General features: G+C 33.2%; 1 protein-coding gene across 1 annotated transcript in view; it reads right to left on the reverse strand.

Moving 5' to 3' along the window:
* The window catches only part of LOC120624156 (hemicentin-1-like), a 300,069-nt gene extending 277,380 nt beyond the window's left edge, over positions 1-22,689 (reverse strand). The window contains exon 1 of the mRNA XM_039890530.1: positions 22,659-22,689. The gene's annotated coding sequence lies outside the window, so the exon portion shown is untranslated. The remainder of the gene's footprint in view (positions 1-22,658) is intronic.
* Positions 22,690-23,362: the final 673 nt, after the last annotated feature.

Consider the following 23,362-nt stretch of genomic DNA (forward strand, 5'->3'; position numbering starts at 1 on the left):
ACCGGGACCAGCTTAACGTGTAAGACCCGCAGGTGGTAGAACCCATATAATGATAATATATTATTATATTAACACGGCAATCGGGGTACTGTTTATCAATTTATAGTATACTAAAATTTTGATAGTCATTTAAGTAATTTACAGTTTCGCAAAAAATATTGCTGACTGGAGCAGCGGGCAGTGTCCCTGCTTTCTTAGTCCAAGGCCAAGGGTTTGATTCCCACAACTGGAACATGTGTGTGTCATGAACATGAATATTTTTCAGTGTCTGGGTGTTTATCTGGGTATACCAATACTTATAGGTGTATATTATTAACAAAAATATTGAACAGTCATCTTAGTACCCCTAACACAAGCTACGCTTTTTTAGGGCTATATATCGATGAATATTTTCTCGTAGTTAATTAATATTCAAAAAAGAAAATAAAATAAAATTTTTATACGCTGTGCTGTGATTGTTTTTCTATGCTATGTATATTTTGTTATAAACAATAAATGTATAAATATTCATTAATTCATTATAGATACATTGAGCGAAGACAGATTATTTTGTAACAATTATTTCCCGAATTATTTTTCACTTTTCTCTCTCTATGCATAATGTTATATGAAATTGTTATTTAGAGATTCAATTGTAAAACATTATTTTTTGGTATTTATTCCAGAAATAATGAATTACTCAAAGCTCTAAAAGCCTCCGAACGTTTTTATTTCTCGATATCGATCCATTTGTCATGACTCCTACTACTGTATTTTACTATTTAAAAAAAAATATTTAAACACTAACATGCTATTTATTTCATTATCATGCTATTCATATTATTATTGTCAAAATAAAAATAAGTTACAAATCGAAAAATATTTATTTTTGTAAGCATAGTTTTTATTAGGTATATTAAATTTATATCGGCTGTAACTCACTTTTACCATTGATTGGTTTTTATTCAAAACATAAATCGTGAGGTTCAAAACATATGAAGGGTCGTTTTTCACAAAATCCTTTTTGTTTTAACCACCAAACTAAGCTGGAATTTTTTTCACGGCGAACCATTTTTCCGTACAATGCCGTTCAATTCACCACTACAAAAACCATACCAAGTTGAAGTTTAGTGTTAGTTTTCGAAAATGTGTAGATTTATTTTCTGGTCATTTTATTTGTCATCACATTATATAGAATTATAAGAAAAGGAAAGATAGAAAAGGATGAAAAAGGTTAGAGGAGGCATGTGTGTCTGCAGGACACATTGATTTGGATCTATGTGCACACTAGTTTTTTATAAATTGTCAGAAAATTTTCAAATCAGTAATGACGGCTTATCTTATATTTTAAACTAGCAATTCTTGTATATATATAATTGGAATCTTGGAATCGGCTCCAACGATTTTCGTGAAATTTTGTATATAGAGGGTTTCGGGGGCGATAAATCGATCTAGCTAGGATTCTTTTTTAGAAAAATTGACATTTTATTCGTGTTTTCCGGTAATAACCGATTTGGTGCAGACGAAGTCTGTCGCACGCACAAGCACGGGTCAGCTAGTTATTATTATATTATATAGAATTGGCCTAGTGGCCTTCGGGTTTTTTTTCGTGGAGACCCGGCGCCTGAAACTTATCGAAGTTTTGTAAATTTAATTTTATAAGTAATGCAATGTTTATATATCATTTGCTTTAATTGTTAAGAAAAACATACTAAGAAAACGAAGAGTTACATCTATCGTTCCGCAGGTGGCAAATGTGGTTGAATGCTGGCTTAACCATTCTCGTTCTGAGAGAAGTAACGTGTGCTGGACGGTAAAGGGTTGATGATGATGGTGATATAAAGTCAGTGTGTTTCTCTAGAATAGCTTTTACTAAAATATGTACGACGGTAAAGAAAAACATCGCGAGGAAACCCGCATGCTTCAGTGTTCTACATCATGTTCTTAAGGGTATGTGGAGTCCACCAATGCCCAGTAATGGATCGATATGATGATAATCATGAAAATATGTACCGAAAGATTTTATTGCAGTAGGATAATTGTTTTTTTAGTATATATGTACCGTACCTAATCTATTAAGTCCTATCTACAAAGGTTGCCTATATTGCTTGCAGCAAAAAGGACGCCTTTGCATGTCTACATTGTGTACTGTATACTCCTTACTGTTTCTTTTCCTGTATGTTATACGTGCAATAAAGTGTTTCTTCTTCTTCTTCTTCTATTATTTTAAGAGAAATGTCAGACTAGTCGACAAGGCTTAAAGATGCAATGAATCTAAATACTATGTAATATTTTGTATTAATAAATAAGTAAATAAATATGGGAAAGAGATTTTCATATTATTATTTTGTTGTAAACTAACTGAGACATATGCATAGAACTTATGTTGATTTATTCTATCGTACGAATTAGGATTGAATATGCAACCTTTTTCTAATACAATCTTAGTTTTTGTTTAGATGAGACGAGAGTAAATGTCGTTCAAAAGCATTCTATACCTAACCAAAATCGGTTTATCGGAATATAGCGTGAGACAATCTCGACATATTCAGCACAATGAAGGCAAATCTAAAAATACCAAAAGTAAAACTTAGGCCGGCCTCACACAGCCGGAATGTGTCTTTCAATTCATAATCTCAACTCATATTATTAATTCAGAAAGGCCGGAATTCTCGTCAATGTCAGTAGCTCTACACACATTCTGACTTTTCAGATTATGAATTCCTCAGATCATCAATTCTTGGTGTGGCAACACCGCCTATAACAGCTGTTCAAAGATCTCTGTACTTTATTTTGTTATTTTAATTTATTTTGTGTGTTTTTAGTGCCCAAATCCAATTTAATCGCCTAATTTATATAATAAATAGTAGTATATATTAATAGTTTAAGTGTTAAAAGTGCGTAAGAAAAGTTTTCGTCGATGTAAACAAAGTGACAGTTAGGTTAGTAAAACTTGAATTTTAAACTTCTGTTTTGGTGTTTTTAAAGAGTGCTAGTAGCTGTTTTGGCTTTGAAACAACTATTTAGCGCATAAAAAACACATACGTGTATATGCAATTGCCCGTTATCCAAGTGTAACGCTGCAATTGTTATAACAATACACTGCAATACCAAAACCTACCTGTCATTTCGCATTCTTTGGGTGATTACTCCTTGTTTCATTAATTAATTAATTACAAAATGATGACCCGCAGAGCCTTAGCGCGCCAGGAGCAATCCAAATTACAATTGGCCCTGAAAGAATTAAAGGCAAGCAAGGAGCTATGCACCCAATTGAATAATGAAAGAGACGAAAACGAAAAGGAATTATTAGAAGTCCTTGGGAATAATAATAGACTAAAATTAGAACTATCGGATTTGCACATAAAGTATGTAGACATTGTAGAAGAGCGGGATAGACTTCAGTTATTAGTAAATAGGTTTGATGAGTGCCGTGCTGAGTATGAGGAGGCTCTGAGCCAGATTACTACCCTGCAGCGGGAGCTAAGTGATGCCCACCACCAGATCACCGAACTGGAAGATGCAGCCCATAACACAACAGCAATACACACTCAAAGCCTATATGAAGAATTAGTTGATAGGGCCCCACAGTTGGTTACTGCTGCTGCTGACATGTCTACTGCTAATACCAACTTCTCTAATTTATTGATAGTCAAATCAGATACAGTAGTCAATCCCTGCAGCAGTAGGAAACTAAAAAAGTATATCAAAGTTAACCGATATATTAAAAAAACACAGAAACTGTTAAAAGTACATAAAAATTCTGTTAAATCTCTGAAACCAAAGAAAGAACGTTTAGAATTATTGAATGAAATTAAAATGTATAGTTCACAGTTAGAAAGTAATAGATTAAGTTATGAATCTGACACACAAATCCTAGAAGCACAAATAGCCAGATTACAGACTTCTTTACGTACACTGGCAGTAAAGTTTGATATGTATCAAAGGCAAATGATATCTGAGTACACACAGACTTCAGATGAATGGCATAAGACAGAACAACCCAGTGGTAAATTAACTTCACTATCTACCCATAGTTTTGATAGTATAGGCAGTCATCCCCAGTTTGTGTCATCAGTGTCATCACCCTCTAATGTGAGAAAGGTGTGTGTCAGGTTAAGTAACTCAAAATCACAAAACATAAATATTAATAATAATTCCTTTATTGAAGCAAATGCTCATAGTAGCAGTTCAATAAAAACAATTATGTACAGCGATGAAATTGGATGTAACATGGGCTTATATCTTAACTCTCAGTTGAATGGACACACAGTTTTGAACTACTGTTTACCCAACTCAAATTTAAAAGCTATTGTAGCTGCAATTTGTAGAAATAGGAATATGTTTGACTGTAAAACTAATTTAATTATCATAATGGGAAATAGAGGGAATGTTAACAAACCTGAGCTGATTAAACTTATTGATTCTTTAAATATATTAAATGTAAATAGTATTGTATTATACACATTTCCTTATTTTCATAACTTGCCACACCAAGAAAATACTATTAGGTATAATTTAAATATGACTTTGTACAATTTATGTACGTATAATAAGAAATTTCATGTTATAGACTTTAGCAAATGTGCTAATCCTACTTATAATTTGTACCGAGATAGATATTACCTATCACACTATTTTAAACAACAGATAGCTGTTTCGCTATCGTATTTTTTTACCATAACAGCCAAGAACTTGGCTAAACCAGCTGCTTTTATTGAGCAGTGTAATAGTTTTGACATGAAAACCTTGGAAATTATTCCAAGTCATTTTAGTTTAAACTAGTTAAGGAGACAACAGAGGCTTTCTCTTGCTTAGAAAAGCAGACAACTGAGTCTCCCTCAGGCATATATGAAAAAAATTATAGTAAGGGGTCGCACAATGTACTATTAAACCAAAAATATAATAAAAAATCTAATTCTAATTATATCAACTTGGTTCACCAAAATATTCAATGTATTAGAGGAAAAGACTTAGAGATTGAATTATTTTTAAATGATTTTAACATTAGCATTTTATGTATAACTGAGCACTGGTTGAAAACCCATGAATATTTGTTTAATTTTGGTAACCACCAGGTTGGTAGTTCGTTCACCAGGGTTACAGCGATTCATGGAGGCTCTTTAATTTTATTAAATAAAAATTTAAAATTTAAAAACAGAAACGATATTGTTAGCCTTTCTGTTGAACGGACAATAGAGCTAGCCTCGGTTGAACTAGAGCAATTTATAATTGTTACTGTTTATAGGCCACCCTTGTCAAACTTTGAACTTTTTGAAAAGGTAATGGATGAAGTGTTATTTAAAATATCAAAGTGTAATAAAAAGTTAATAATATGCGGAGATTTTAATGTAAACATTTTAGAAAATAACTCTTTAAGTATCAAGTTATTGAATTTATTTAAAACTTACAATCTATCAAATATGTTCATGGAGCCCACAAGAATAACTGCTACTAGCGCCACCTGTTTGGATAACATCTTTACAAATATAATTCCTATAAGCAAAAATATTATTAGTAAATTAGACTCTGATCATTGTGGTCAAATTATTCAATTTGAAAATGTGAAGAAAAATGTTTCTAAACGTAAAATAACATTTGTTCCTGTAACATCCAACCGCATAGAGAAAATGAGATATAGCCTAGTAAATGACCTCCCATTCCTACCCTCAGGGGCGACTCCAAATGCAATGTACAGCTCCTTTTTCAATACCTTTAATAGACTATTTCATTCTATATTTACTAGTAAGTCGGTTGTGATTACTGATACATTAAATTTTAGTGAGTGGGCGACAGTTGAACTTCATAAAAATAGGCAAAAGCTGTACGAATTGTATGCTGAACGTCAATTTAACACTGGTGATAAGTTTGGGGATTATGTTAAATTGTTTTCCAAGAATTTTAAACGCGCTTGCCACTTAGAAAAGACGCGATACATCAAAAATAAAATTAAAAATAGCAGCAATGCAATCAAAACTACTTGGAACATAATTAATGAGGAGACGGGAAGAGTAACACCACGAAATATTAATTTTAAACTTAATGTAGATAATAAAGCCTTAACAACAGATTTCGAGGTGGCTACTGCTTTTGAAACCTTCTTTACCAACATTCCCGTCTCCACAACAGAATCATTAAACTCTTCACCAGATATGGCTCTCTCTCTATTAAAGGAAAATGTGCCTGAGTGTAACCATTCTTTTAAATTCACGCATGTTAGTGGCTCTGACGTTATTAAAGCCTTTAAATTATTAATTAATAAAAAAACAAATGATCTGTGGGGCATTTCCGTAAACGTTGTCAAATCATTAATTGATATTGTTGCACCCGATTTAGCCTTAATATTTAATAATTGTATAGATTGTGGTGTGTTTCCTGACTTAATGAAACTTAGTAAAATAGTTCCATTGTTTAAATCGGGTAGTACTACTGACCCCACTAACTTTAGACCAGTATCCGTACTACCCACTTTCAGTAAAATCTTTGAAAAACTCATTTTAAATCAATTACTTTACCATTTTCATAAGTATAATTTACTTCATATTAAGCAATTTGGTTTCACACGGGGTCGCTCAACAATCGACGCAGGTGTTGAGCTAATACAAAACATATTTGAAGCCTGGGAGGAGTCACGTGATGCACTTGGTGTGTTCTGTGACTTATCTAAGGCGTTTGATTGTGTTCAACACGAAACGTTAGTTAGGAAACTACACCACTATGGAATTCAGGGTGTAGCTCTAGACTTAATGAGTAACTATCTACGCGATAGAATTCAGAAAGTCGACGTGAATGGAAAACCGTCTAATGGATCAGTTATGAAAATAGGTGTCCCACAGGGGTCTATATTAGGACCATTTCTGTTCCTTATTTACATTAATGACCTTCCTTACCTTGCCAAGGATAAACACGGGATAGTTCTGTTTGCCGATGATACATCACTGACTTTTAAAATAAATCGACGTGAACTAGCTTTTGACGACGTAAACAACTCTCTCGCTAAAGTGGTACAGTGGTTTGAAGCTAATAATTTGGTTCTTAACGGAAAAAAAACCAAGTGTATAAAATTCACTTTACCTAATGTTAAACACGTGAAAACCACTGTACTACTTAATAATGAGGAACTGAAACTGGAGGATACGACAGTTTTTCTAGGAATAACGTTAGATTCTAAACTTCAATGGGGCCCTCATGTAAATAATTTATCGAACAGGCTTAGTTCTGCTGCCTATGCGGTAAAGAAGATACGCCATTTGACCGACGTAGAAACTGCTAGACTGGTATATTTTAGTTACTTTCACAGCATTATGTCATATGGAATTTTACTTTGGGGTAATGCTGCTGATATTAGCACTATTTTCGTGCTGCAGAAGAGGGCTGTTCGTTCTATCTACAAAATGGGTCCGAGAGAGTCATTGAGAGATAAATTTAAAGATTTTAAAATAATGACAGTGTATAGTCAGTACATATTTGAAAATTTAATGTACGTCCATAAAAACATTTCTAAATTTAAGAAAAAATGTGACTGCAATAATTTAAACATTAGAAGTAAGAATAAACTTACAGTGCAATATACTAGGTTACATAAAATTCATAATTCGTTTAAAGGAAATTGCATACAATTCTACAATAAACTACCAATTGACATCTTGGAGATGTCTCTTAAAAAGTTCAAAGTTTGTATTAAACGTAAGCTTATAGAAAAGTCCTATTATAGTATAAAGGACTACGTAAACGATAAAAAAGCTTGGGTGTAAATTATTGCTCTAACCAGGTTGCTCTTCTAATAATTTAAAATTACATTGTGAGATGGCAAAAAAAAAAAAAAAAAAAAAAAAAAAAAACACCCGGCCGGGACGCGTTTGGAACCCTCGTAGCTTTAGTTTTAAGTTTACGAATGTGGTTATCGCCATCATCTCACTACCGTGTAATTCTTATGTACGCATCAAAAGTGCCACCTGTGGGCCTACTTGAATAAAGATATTTTTGACTTTGACTTTGACATCTGTGAGAATGACGACGAGCGTTCTGAATTCTGGTATTTAGGACTTTGACTTAATAAAACACGTATTTCTTTCTATACATTTGAATAGAGTTGCTCACACAAGCCGGGTAAAATTATTTATTATGTAGAGTCAAGAGCTTTGCGATTAGTGTTAAGTACTCTTCCATAAAGACGTTTAGCTGTGTCGGGTATCATGAGAATACTGACCAATCAGAATATTTGAAATATGTGTGAGGCATGTTTTCAATTTCAAAGCATATCAGTTTCAAAGACACGAACAAAATAATGGTACATATACCAAAGTTGTCTTATTATTTTCGACTTATGATTGAACAAATGCGGGAAGAAAATCCTACGTTGGCCCATGATATTTCAAAATATCGACAAACAAAATCAGCCAAATAAGTTCACCACCAAAGCATTGTACAGTATTGTACGTTAAAAGCGGTTTCGCCCTCAAAATTTCCCGTGCCAATTTTTCAGCTTAGTTGCGTGGTAAACAAAGGGATTTCGTGAAAAACGACCTTTCATCTGTTTAAAACCGAACCATTTATTATTACGCTATATTTTATAGAAACGCCTGTTTTGGATATTGTTAAGCGTTTAATGGTATATAATTTAACAATTTCCCCGAAAAAATACCGATCACTTTTTTCATTCGCCTCAGGTTTGGTTTGCGGCAATTTACGATGTAATAGCTAGAACTTCAACACGAATTAATTTTAGCGTAGGTAAGATTTCAGCCTCATTAACAGGAATGCGTCCTCTTAAATGTTCGATCACCGGTATCTCAAAATTTTTAAGTTATAGAATAGAATAGAATAGAAAAACTTTATTGCAACACAAAACAATAGGAGAAATACAAGGAAAACAGTAAAAGTAATTATTGCTGCCTTATCACTAAAAGTGATCTTTTAAAGGCAACCTGAGCGTACGAGCCGATAAAAAAGTGGAAAGTGGATGGTGCGTAAAGTATGTTACAAAAAAATAATATAAACTTACATGAACATACATACTAAATTTACATATTAACTACACAAATAGCGATACAAATTTATATATACTATAATAGATATGCTGTTATAAACTTACATAATACTCAATTACATAGAGTTATTTTTATAATTTTTATTAGTGTTTTTACCTACACTTGGAGGAATTATCAATTTTATAAATTTAAAATGTATATTAAAATTTTAGGAACTGACAGGATTTGAACCTGCGACTCTCGGGCAATCGCGGCCTGAGCGCCTTCACCAATTAAGCTACGGCTCTCCTACCGTCGATGCCGAAATTAGTATATGCCTTTCTTTTTTTTTATATGCATTTTAAATTTATAAAATACATAGAGTTAGTTGAAGTTATGTGCGTTTTCAGCAATTAGATATCTATTGCGTAACTGCAACTGAAGGAAATTATTCCTTTTACTTTTATCGACCTTCCGTGTGAGCAGTGGTCAGCGCTCAGGTTTTTTTAAGTTGTAAGTCACGTGTTCGAACCCCAGCAGGGCTGATTTGGAAATGTATAGGAATTTCCAGTGGAAGTTCCAGTACAATGCCGCAAAGAAACCGTAGTGGTGTATGGATTTCATAAAACTTACTACTATACCTATAAAAGGTAAGCCCACTACCATTTAGACTGTATCATCACTTACCATCAAATGAGATTTTAACTACTTTACTTTTTTATAGTAATAACTAGCTGTTGCCCGTGACTTCGTCTGCGTTTGATTTTTTTTTGATGTAGCATTAAATTTAGTTGTTGTGTTCTCTATCTTAGCGATACCCTTAAATGAGGGGTTTGCTGCTGTCAGCTGAGAAGTTCAGTCCTCTATCTCCAACCACAGTTTGGGCAAAATGAAACACATATTGTCACCTCTATAGTACAAAAATTTAAATCGGTTATAATTTGTCGGAGTTATGGTGTAAAATCGTCAGACACTTTCACTCCCTCTCCCAAAGGTACCGAGCTTAATGTCGGGATAAAAAGTTTTCTATATTACTTCTAACACTTCCAAGAATATGTGTTTCATGAGGATCGTTTAAGTAGTTTTTGCGTGAAAGCGTAACAAACAAACTTACATTGACATTTATAATATTAGTACGGATAGGGATAGGGATAGGGATAGGGATTAACGGAGTATGCAGATGACCCGCGTGATAGTTAGAAGACAACCTTAACCCATAAACGGAGTAACATTTCGCAGAGCAGGCAAAGACCACATCCTACTGAATTCCGCCCTGTGCCCATCAACCTAAGGCGCAGGGTTTTAACCTTATGTGCCTGTTATTATACCATCAAAAATATCATTTAATTGGTGATCATCTGTATCATTGTGTTACATTTCTTATCCACACGACTACAAAATATTAGTTGTTGGATTAGAAGTCGGTTTTTTTCATCATATCGACGTATTACCGGTCCACTGCAAGGCTGCACCCACAATGAGAAGGAGTTAAGGCCGTAGTCCATCATGCTGGCCCGGTGCGGATTGGTATACATTTGAGAACATTATGTAGAACTATCAGACATGCAGGTTTCCTCACGATGTTTTCCTTCACCGCCGAAGCCAGTGATATTTTCAATTACTTAAAACGCACATAACTTAGAAAAGTTAGAGGTGTGTGCTGGGAATTAAACTCAGCCCCCCGAAAATGAAGACGAGCTGCTACCCACTGCGCTTTAACTGCTTCGGTTCTTCGTTTGGTTCGGTTTTTTTACTTGAACGTAATATGTCTACTATCGCAGAAACCTTGTTTCAAGTATTACTATCACATACAAAGAGCCTATTTCACTTTATATGAATAACTAAACAATTTTCATATAATAAGTTTCACAACTCGATCGTACGGTCAGCTTGCGTGTTGTAAGATTGTGAACACGCACTTATTATACTTATTTTGAAGGAAAAATCTGGAATTATTTTATTCAATTATAGGCCGTCTCTCCTATGTGTCAGGGGTGGTTATGGTGTGATCAATTTTTAAGCAGTGCTGGACTTTGTTAAATTAACGTGCTACTGGAAGCAAGGTCAAAAATAATGGCCCAGTTAAAAACCAAGGATTATCAAACAACCTTCCTACATTTTTATTAAATGTAAAATTTTAAAAGCTATACTTTTTATAATAACTACCAAATAACATCTTGGGGTTGTCGCAAGTTTAAAGTTTCTCATAACCTTTTACAAATTCAAGTTTTAAAAAAATCTTTTACCATAAATAAAAATAGGCGACATTTCTTTTAAATTGGTGATAGACTAGCGCTTGGCTACATGAATGCTACATCTTCGTGCCTCTAATCAAGTTTAAAAAACCACTGTTAAATAGTGATGCCAAAAATAATACGCAGTAAAGTAAATGATTGCTTTCTTTTAAGACCAAGGCCCGTTTGAAATCCTCAGAGCATTAGTTTTAGTATAGTGAGTGTAGTTTTAACTAGCACCTTATATTAATACAAAAAAAGTATTATGAACTTGTGATCAGCCTTTTGAACAAGCGGCTTTAAGTATTATGTATATTTTCGATACATTTGATCATTATAACTTTTCTGATACTGTTATCAACACTAAAATAAAGATATATTTAATTGTCTGTGGATCTTTTATCACAAACATTACATTGTTTTGGCATACCCTTAATTGGCCAAACCTACCTCTCAATATTTTTAAAGACAAAACCACAATACAAATGCCAATTAAACATGTATAGAACCCTGGGCCTTTAATTTTATATGTCACAATCCTCGCCGCTGCGCTGCCAGATAAGTGGTAAAAAATGACGACCTGAGTAAATAAAGACGTTTTCAAGTCTTTTTATTCCGATAAACCTTACACTCCCAAAAATTTTGAACGCAGTCGCAGGCAACAGCTAGTATAATATAAAAGTAAATAAGAATTCTACCAGCTGCCGGCCTTGGCACCAACATAATGGAAATGAAAAAGAAAACTCTTAATTCACCTTATGCTAATGAAAACTCCGCCTTTCTTTGTAAATAATTTTCGGTAGTGCGAAATACAAAAGTATTAAAAAGGCTATAAAAAGCAAAAATGACAATGGAGCACTAGATTGTTTATTAATCTAGCAAAGTAACAAAATATAGACCGAGGACTTGCAAACTGTATAAAGTGTGGGTACACGATATAAAGGCTTTGAACTCTAATTGATCAATATGTGGGATTTGTAATTTGTTGTTATCCCTCGTTAATTAACTGCCTTTACTATTGAATAAAGGTGATATTTGACCGAGCTTACAGTAGCACCATCGCACTTATTTAACAAAGTCTATCACAAAAATTTATCACAACATAATCACCCCTGAGGTTTATAGGGAACTAATAACAAAGACAGACTTAAGAATTTGAATAAATGAATAAGAATAGACAATCTGGCACTCACACACCAACACACACCCACATACAACATGCTTTTTTGTAAAGTCGGGAAGTAAGTGCCGTCATTTTCGAGTAATTTTGTTGCGTAACTCTATTTACTGTAAACTCCTTCACGAGTTAAAGGTCTTAAAACCATAATTTGTGATCTGATATGTAGGTACAAAAACATATGGTAATATGTATTTTTCCTATGTTTGGTCTGGTGGAAGGTTTTGTGCTTTGGAAGTAACAATCTATGGGTTTGGACTAAATAAAAATGTACCTACCGTCTATCATATACGGACACAAAAATAATATTATGGTATACAAAACGATTCTGTTTTATTTATAGTTCCAAAGGTTACATACACGTTAATTTACACTACAAAAAGATTGCTTTATTCGTCGGCGCCATTAGTGGACGTAAAAAGGCTAACCCATTTGAACTAAACACAAACATCCACCGAAAATAGACAGGTAATAAAATAGAGGCGCGCGTGTTACGGATGTACAATTACATCTGATATTATTATTCGATACGCATACGTGTTTGTTTTAATAACAATCCATTTTTAAATAATACGCCCAGTAACAGTAGATAGGTACTACCAGAAATATTTTCTGGACAATTTCGTGAAACTTGTATTGTATATTTGACTTTTGACATATTTGTCATGAAAACTGTTTGACTTAGTAAAAAATTCGTCCGCTTCCATAGGTACGAGTATATTTAAAAAGCTTTCCTAACCTTATTAATCCATAAAATTGCACTAGCTTTGTATTGAAGAAAAATAATGAATGTATTAAATATATACTTTTATTAATTACATAGATACTTCTATCGTGTGTCAGCGAATCCATAATACAGTTGTCTCCACCCCTCCATTTCCCACGGGTGTCGTGCGGTTTGCCTAAGTGAATATAATGGAGATCGGGCAGCAGCGTACTACTACCATCTACTGCGATCACTAACTCGTCTGCCCAGCGCGGTATTTATGAACACACCCTATCATTATGGCCTAAGTTCAGCAGTGGACTATAAATTTATAGGCTTTCAATGATTGACTAAATTATTATTTGTAGTTAATAATAATGATTTATTTCTAAAATGTTCGCTGACCGCTCGGAGGCATGAGGCCTATAGTATGTATGACTTAAATCGTAATCCTGCCAATCATTTTTTGAATTTCAAACTCATTGCTCGCGTGGAGACGTTTTTTACATCTGTGCTTTGGTGGCAAAGGCGGTACTAAAAGAGTAAATAATGTTGTTGTTATGTTTTACAAAATCTCATGACCTTATTTCAAAATCAGAGTTAACTCAAAAATATTGTCGTAACTTTGAATGAATTATAATATTCCGCCGTCACAAAGGCAAAGTTCGCAAACATTTTGTGATAAAATTTACCGACAAGACTCGACAGTTTTTTGTTTATCCCAGATGACAACGTTTTTGTCCGTAACTTAAAGTTTGATGCGTGTCAGTTTATCGTTAAAAAAACATGACATTCAAGTAAGAAGAGAGAGATACAAAGAGGTTTTGAAAGTTTAAATGCTCGGTGTCCAAGTGATTATGAACAAGCGATTACGAATACAAAATATACAAACTAAATTTATAGTGCGTATTTTATATCATCATTTTCAACCAATTAACATCCATGTAGAGTCCAGTGTCTCATTTGATTACGTCTGTCTGCCTCGTTGGGAGTTGTACCAATGTGTGTATGTGTCCCACCCATTGCTACTTCAGTTTCGCAACTTTTACGGGTCCCCTCATTCCTGATTGCGAATTCTTATAAGACGAAAGTAAAATATTTCAATATTAGACGGCCGAGTGGCGATGTGGGTAACAAACCTGCTTTCTGAGTCCAAGGTCGTGGGTTCGATTCCCACAACTGAAAATGTTTGTATGATGAACATGAATGTTTTTCAGTGTCTGGGTGTTTATCTGTATATTATAAGTATTTATGTGTATTATATTCATAAAAAAATATTCATCAGCTATCTTAGTACCCATAACACAAGCTACGCTTACTTTGGGGCTAGATGGCGATGTGTGTATTGTCGTAGTATATTTATTTATTTATTATTATTAATTACTTGCACAGGGTAACGTACGGTAAATTCAAAGCCTGCCTTCAACTGGGACTACATCTTGCTTTCTATAGGCGTGATAGTCGTCAACCGCAAACCTATATTTTTCATTTTATGTACTTTTTTTTAATGTAATGTACATTAAAAAAAAGTACATAAAATGAAAACGCTAAATATTATCCACGGTTTTACGAGCGTATCTATTATCACACGGTTAGTATTCATATTCACACAATTTTCTATTGCTATGTCATATGATGCCTGAACATGCATCGCTATTATGCATGAAATTAAATTTAACCCGCTTATTAAAACTAGGATTGCATGTGAAATTGTAACAAAAGATATTATACTAATAACGTTAACATATTGGTCTTGATTAGCATAATGCTGATTGAAAACAAAAGTAATTGTAGAACTTTTTGTGGTAGAGCTCGACCGGGGAAGTATTACCGCCATGCTTATTTTCTTTCTTATAGATATGAATTGTATAGATATACAATTTTTATAATTTATATATATTTATATATATACACAAATATATATATTTTAATCTATTTAACGTGTATATTTCTATTTTTTTATTTCCTACAATTTTCTAGCGACACCCTCAGTCGTTTTGCTCGCACGTCTGAAGCTTGGCTGGTAGAAAATGCATTCATTTGGTTAAGTTTTTGTAAACCGTTTTTTGTTGTGCAATAAAGTAAAAAAATATATGAATATAGCAATAGCATCTCATTTACCGACCGACATGGCAACGCCCGCAACATTTCATTCTCGTTCGCTTCTCTTTTTGAGTACCATAGTAAAAAGTTGACTGACTATAATATGATCATTTTGCTCTTCTTCTTTAAGTCCTTTAATACAAAAAGTAACGCTTTATGCATCACTATGTCATAGTGATGCATAAAGCGTTACTTTTTTTTAATCCAGATCAATCCCGAGCAGACTCAAGCTTCATACAAGATGCATTGGAAGCCTTTAGTTCCGCTTCCATAGACCGCAATGGGGCCCACATATAAATAAATAATTTAAAGAACAGCTCTGCATCATACGTTAAATAGATACGTCATAACAGATATAGCCAATCTTGTGTATTTAAGTAAATTTAACGTCATTTTATTAATAAAATAATAAATATACTACGACAATACACACATCGCCATCTAGCGCCAAAGTGAGCGTAGCTTATGTTATGTGTACTAAGATGACTTATGAATATTTTATGAATTATTTACATTAATGCTTATAATTTACATACAAACACCAAGACCCAGAAAAACATTTATGTTCATCACACAAACATTTTCTAGTTGTGGGAATCCAACCCATGACCTTGGATTCAAAAAGCTGGGTCGCTGTCCGCTGCCATTTTATTATGTCCTACAGTATATTATTATGGGGTAATGCTGCTGGTATTGATTCTATTTTTGTACTGCAGAAGAGGGCTTTTCGTATAATATATAAAATGGCCCCAAGAATATAGAGTATAAAAAATATAGAGAATAAAGAGGCCTTTAAGCCTTTAAGAGATAAAGTTGAAATTATCACGGTGCATAATGAATACATAGTTGAAAATTAAATTTATTTTCATAAAAATATAACAAAATATTAAAAGAGAGTGGAGAATATTAATATAAGTAGAAAAATTATACATGTAGTGCAGTTTACTAGACTGCAGAAAGTTTGTCATTAATTTAAAGGTATATCATTTTATAACAAATCACCAGGTGAAATCCTTGAGATGTTTCGCAATAAGTTTTAATTTTATATAAAACGTAAGCTTATAGAAAAGTCCTATTATCATATTAAGGATAATATGTATGATAAAAAGGTTGGATATGAATTGCTCTAACTTCATAGCTAAACATTAACTCGACTGTGAAATGCTGATAACAAAAAAAAAAATCCCGGCTAAGTCTGTTGTGGGCTCTTAACTTAGACCAGGGCGCGTTTGGAAACCTCTTTTAAGTTAATGAATGCAATTATCACCATCACTTAACATTAATGGTGTCATATTATAATATGTATGAACGCTTCATAAGTGCATATGATAAGTCTTCATGAATAAAACATTTTTGAATTTAAATTTGAATTTGTTTCTATGTTGCAATGCTAATGCTAAAAAAATATTATGAACGCATCAAAATGGCAATGACGGTGAGTTTTTTTTTCTATTCGTGTTAGATTCATAGTCTTTTACGGCAAGATAAATAAAGCCAATAAACATAAATAAATGGTGGCGTGGCAAAAAAAAAATATGCGCGCTAACGTGCATCAATGCAATTTACATGTGCATGCACGACAATTACCGTACCTAAATAGATTTCGTGACGTAGATTTACTGGAATATTGTATTTATTCAAAATGCCACGACTGGACTGCGCTGAAACGCGTTCCTTTAGCGAACATTCCACTTTAATGATTTTATAGACTTATGTTACAGTAGTTTTATAAAGTGGGTAAATAATTAAACTTTTTAATAAAAAAATTTCATGATTGGTAGACTTAAACAGCCCTTGACAACATTATGAGAACTGCAGGTTTCCTCACGATGTTTTCCTACACCGTTTAAGCAAAAGATATTTAATTTCTTAAAATGCATGTAACTTCGAAAATTTAGAGATCAAGGAAGGAAAGCCAAACATATCATAACGACTTAAAGACCATGAGGTATCTTTGCAACGTCTAAATATCATTCAAGATTGAAGTGTATCGAAAATGCACACGTATTTATATCAAAATGCCCACCGGAACAGTGTCAAGAACATTTACTGTGAGACAAATCTTTATATATACATTTCTTGTGTGCGTGTGTATTTCACTGAACTCCTCCTAAACGGCTGGACCGATTTGAATGAATTTTTTGATATGCGTTTGGGTTGCACCGTGGATGGTTTAGATTCACAAATCAGCCCGACAGATGGCGCTGGAGTTCGATAGTATAATATAAAATTATTTAATTCATTTTGTTTAATGAAATAAGAATTATTGACACATTAATTAAAATTCTAAACAATTTAATAAAATATCAAGTTATAGTTATCAAAAATTTATTTATTTAACCACTTTACAGTACCGCTTACTAGGCTATCACTGTGTCAGATAACAAAATATAGATAAAAAAAAAATATACACGAAAAATTTTGCATAGCAAAAAGTTCCTTAGAATTTGTACCGTTTAAACGGTTGGAATTTTGCGTGAACGTGTTTCGAAAAGTGTTAACAGTGAAAAATCTATGTGGAATTGTTATTGTGTGTGTTACTAGAAAACAAATACTTTATTAGGCTATGCGGCGGTTTTTGAAACGTTGTTCGGTAATCAAGTTTGCAAATCGGGTTGTCAATTATTTAACCAACTACTTGTGGTAAAGGTAAATGGGAGATAGCAGGCACGAGTCAGTTGAGATATTTAAGTTTGGCTCGGTGAAATAAAAAAACATGAACTTAAGAACACGCGAAGTCCTCTGTGAAAGAATTCGAAGCAATCAAAGAACGGTCATAAATTAATAACATCTGCATGTAGTCTTCAAAACGTACGTACAGAAGACAAAGTTGGGGCTGAGTATATGCTCATATGAATCCTGTCATCCTACTAATATTGTAAATGTGAAATTTAGTATGGATGGAGGGATGGATGTTTATTACTCTTTCACGTAAAAACTACGAAACCAATTTGATAGAATTTTGAAATAGAGGTAGATTATACCCTGTATTTACACATAGGTTGCTAAATCCACGGTTCCTGCAGGATTCGTGAAAAAAAGATGGTCCCACATACATTTTGACCTATCAACACTGTCTATCAAGGCATAATCAATGTATACAAGGTATTAAAACTCATTCAATGAGTTTCCTAAAGACAAGTTTTTGAAGATAAATACTTTTTAACCGACTTTAAAAAGGAGGAGGTTCTCAATTCGTCGGAATCATTTTATGTATGTTACCCGATTACTCGAAGACGCCTGAACCGATTTAAAAAATTCTTTTTTTTTTATTGTAAGGGTGTACTTTCCAGGTGGTCGCATATAAATTTTATAGCTGTTATTGAAAAATCAATACAAATGTAACCCAAAAAAGCAAATTTTTGCCTATAAAGTTCAATATTTGGCGTGCGCTGAGAACAGTATTGATGATACATAAAAATATGTACTACATGATTAAAGTACTCATTTTTACCTAAAAAAAAAGTTCGGCAGGGAATACATCTAACTAACATATATAGGTCACAATAGTTTTAGATTCTAATATTTAATTAGGTCGCTGGTAGAAACAAGTATTTTTTGCTTTTTAGTTCATGGGTATTATTTTCATCTTGAGATGTTTGTTAAATTGTTAAACAATATCGGTGTATCATCATTGTGGTTGGTTGGTTAGAACTACAAGCATACAGATCTGACTTTTTAGAATTTATTATATAGTAAGCCTACTTTAAATAAATGAGTTTTAATGGTGGTTTTGGGCTTGCGGTAGGAGTTCACTGGTAGAAATGATCACTTAACAAAAAAGTGTTATAGCACTTTTTTGTTACGTGATGATTTCTACTCTTTATGAGAGTATTTTGGTTTTATCTAGAGAAGATTAGATATTATCATCAAGCGCTGGCCACCATACATACATACATACATTTGCCGGCCGAGTGGCGCAGTGGGCAGCGACGCTGCTTTTTGAATCTAAGGTCGTGGGTTCGATTCCCACAACTTGACAAAAATTGTGTGATGAACATCAATGTTTTTAGTGTCTGGGTGTTTATCAGTATATTATAAGTATATATGTGTATTTTCATAAAAATATTCATCAGTGATCTTAGTACCCATGACACAAGCATTACTTTAGGGCTAAATGGCGATGATCGTAGTACATTTATTTATTTATTTACCCAGCCGCCTTAAAATCATATATACTACTGCCTTATATACACTTTGTTACTTGGAATCAATCTTAAACTGCATTGGCGTAATATTATAAGGCAGGTTAATTACTCCCTATTAATCGTAACAGAAGAGCTGCTATTTGATATAATTTAATATTTTAAATGAATATCTAATCGTTTCTGTGAAATCTAAATTGAATTTAATGTAATATTTTTTTTATTGTTTTAATTCATATCTTATTAAAGCGGGTGTGTCGATCTGGTGATTATTCTGATGAAGATCTTATCATCAAGCCTATTTGGGAGTTAATAAGTAAATTTTAACGGCTTTAGACTACAAACGATATAAAAACCCAATGGGTTAGTGTGAGCGCGTTTCATTCGGAAAAATATCACTCACAAATATTATAATCTAACATGGGATAAATTTACATCATATAAAAATAAGCTTCGCCTTACAACACAAAGTCTTCACTTACATAGTCTTACAAGCTCCATTGATAGTAGATTATATAAGGATTTTTGGGTAGCAAAGGCCATCAAAGGAATGCCGAGGACTCCATACCCTTTGATATTGAGCACGACTTGTTAGGAATGTAGAACTAGCGAGAATGGAAATGGTGGCCATTGTACTGGCAATAAAATTTTGTACTGAAATCTCTTGCGCAGTTGGTTTGCACGGTTGCCTTCCCCGGGTTTGATGCCTATAAGGGGTCAATATGAGAGTATCAAATTTTTTTTATTTATCTCTATCTCTATTAAGACGAATTCTGTTGTGGTAAGTATTAATTCCAAGTAGCTATCTTATCACCTCCAGCGTTTGAGCACTGACTTATCATTATTATTAATTTCTTTGTCGCACACACAAGAGAAACACATTAAAAAAATAAAAAATAATTACGAACTTTTTTATTGACCACATAAAAAAAAAAAATACGGTTAAACTTTAGGAAGTTCTGTTTTATATCTGTAGTAGACTACTTACTAGACTTTTTATGAAATATACTTCATTTAAATAAAAATATCATCATCATCGTCATCATTATCCACCTATTAAAGTTTTTTTATTATAAGGACTACGAAATTAATAAAAAAGCTTGGGTGTGACTTATTGCACTAACTAGGTTGCCCTTCTAATAATTTTAAATGACAATGCGAGATGGTGATGCACCCGGCTAAGTTTTATGTGGGCTTCTTCTTAGAGCAGGGCGCGTTTGGCACCCTTGTAGCTTTAGCTTTAAGTTTTAATATGGTAATCGACATCATCTCACTACCGTGAACTTCTCATGTAATGTACGCATAAAAAGTGCCACCTTTGGGCCTAATTGAATAAAAATATTATTGACGAATATGATTACATAAAATAATAAAATTTTACAATTGTTCATAAAATTACAAACTAGCATTAGATAACAAACAAATAATCGTTTAAAGCTCTTAACTCTAAAAGTAGTAAGAAGAAGTAGTAAGAAATGCGTATCAGGGACTGAACTCGATCTCCCGTAGGAGATGCCTGAGTCAAAGCCACTAGGATTACAATATCACAATAGCTGACAAAAATAAAGCTGTTAATATAAGCAGCCTCTCTCCTACAGCGTTTACGTACCAGCGACAACGGCATTCTAAAGGTATTTGCTGCCAGATTCGACTGCCCTATACTGTGCCACTGTGTGAGAGTAGCAATTGGGCAAGTGTAATGTTCTTTATTTTTTTTATTTCTTTTATTTATTTTTATTACTAGCTGTTGCCCGCGACTTCTTCCGCTTTTGTTTTTGTTTTTCGAAAGACATGTGCCTAATAAATGTGGCAGCACTTTATGTATTTAGGATAGCTAAGCCTGGTGTAAAATCGTCAAACACTTTCGTCCCCTCTCCCGAGAGAATTAAGCTTAATTCGAGATAAAAAACATCCTATATTACTTCTAATACCTTCAGAAATATGTATACAAAGTTACGTGATGATCGGTTTAGTAGTTTTTGCGTCAAAGCGTAACAAACAAACTAACATTCACATTTATAATATTAGTAGGGATTTAAACTAATCAATACTAACTTAGTGGTTAAGGAAAAATTGTTACTAATATAGTAACAATCTATGGATGGAAACGTCTGAATTAAATGATTATTATTATTATAAAAAAATCCATTCAGATTTTTTTATATAAGCGTTTACTAGTGAGCCGCCCCGGCTTCGCACGGATGATTAATAGTATAATTTCGTGACACGTGCAATCTATTCCGAAAGGTCTAGGCAGCGTTTGCTATGTAGCAAAAGAAAATATGTTTGTTACGACATCACATTAAAAAAACTTTGAGTATTATGTAGTAATCATGCATATATTGTTACTATATAGTACTCTACCTATATAACATAAAATCGGTTGTGTAGCTTAAAAGATTTCCAGCATTCAAAAAGCAGTTTTATACTATGTATAAAACATAAAAACATAAAGAAGAAAATAATAACTAACAGTTTATTGATTATCTCTTAATATTAATTTAGCATTGCTTGGTTAAATGTTACTTTGTATTTGAAATTAAGGAATAAAACCCGTTTTTAATTTACTATTTAATTTTATTATTTATTGGAATGAGGCGCCGAGATCTGGCCCGACGCAAAACAATTCAGTGATTGAAAGCAAACACTTTCCTATTGGCAATTAAAATACCAATTGAAAAAGTAATTAACCTGTCAATTGTTGGTGGTCAATTTTGTAGAGGGGAAAAAGATTTTAATTAACGACATTTTTACTTTCACTGCAGCCTAGCTAATAAATTTGACTTCGTCCCCGTGAATTTTTGACTGAAATTCGAAGTATTGCAAATTTTTGTAAAGCAAAGATTTTTTGAAGGTTTTATCAAAATCCATATCCTTAATTACTTAGTATTGCGCCATACGGCAAATATATTGTAACTATCTCCCTAAACCTCCTCATCAGGCCAGACCTAAGCCAATTTCCTAAATTGCCCCTGTCGGGAAATAAATCCAAGATCTCATAATATGGCTATAGCACCTATAGACGCCAAATAGGTTGACTAAAAGGATGTGAATAGGCTAAAATTATCCATGAACTGATGAAGAAAATTAAATCAAAACCTAAATAAAAAAAAAACTTTTAATTAAAAATAAAGAACAACCCGACAAGTCAATAATTTTCACGTGCTTATAGTATTTAACAATCAGGCGGATTTTAACAAAGACGACGAAATTAAAATGAATTACTATTCCTGAAATAAACTGCCATTAAAACTAACCTTTAGTATCGTTATACCTTAAAAAGTCTCCAAAATTATGACTTACACCTAAATAATAATATTTCCCATTAAAAATCTTTATAAGTACCTTTTAAGCAAAGTTTTGAAATCCACAAGTCCATTAGTTCGTCACTCAACTCACTTTATGTACAAGTTATAACTACCCTTAAACTTAGAAAACTTTATAACTGTACAATACACTCACTCTAACATTAAAAGTTGTGTACAACGCACAAAAAGTTTGCCAAGTTACCAAGTCCTAAGCTTTATCATAATAATTTCGCTGACAGTTGACGCGCGCGTGTCCAGCGGGAAAACTAGCCAAAACTGGTCAGAATACGTCCGGATCCAGCAGCGTTTGGCCAATTACTGAACTTCTCACACAAGCTTCTGCTAAACCCCCGAAAGCGCATGCGCAAAACCGATTGACACTAGCTTATACGTTACCGCTACAAGCGAATATTCATAAGTAAGTTTTTAGTTTTGTTTTGACGAATGTTTCTCTTGGGTGCTGCTCTGCGAGTGAGTTACTCTGAGTTGTTCAAGGGGAAAATAACTCGTATACCGAATATTTTTTGTAGATGTGCGATGTTTCTTTTATTCTTATTCTATATTGGATCATGATTTTAGCAATACACGTTGGATTTTGTGTATTTTACCTACTCGATTTTTGTACAAAAATCTCTTGAAGTTTTGATAAACGATGATTTTCTTTAATGTATTTTAGTGCGATTATAAGAAACAAAAATAAAATAACCAAAGTTGTGGTAACCAAAGTGCTGGAGTAATAAA

Source organism: Pararge aegeria, chromosome 5 (assembly GCF_905163445.1).
Source record: "Pararge aegeria chromosome 5, ilParAegt1.1, whole genome shotgun sequence".
In the NCBI taxonomy this organism is placed as follows: domain Eukaryota; kingdom Metazoa; phylum Arthropoda; class Insecta; order Lepidoptera; family Nymphalidae; genus Pararge; species Pararge aegeria.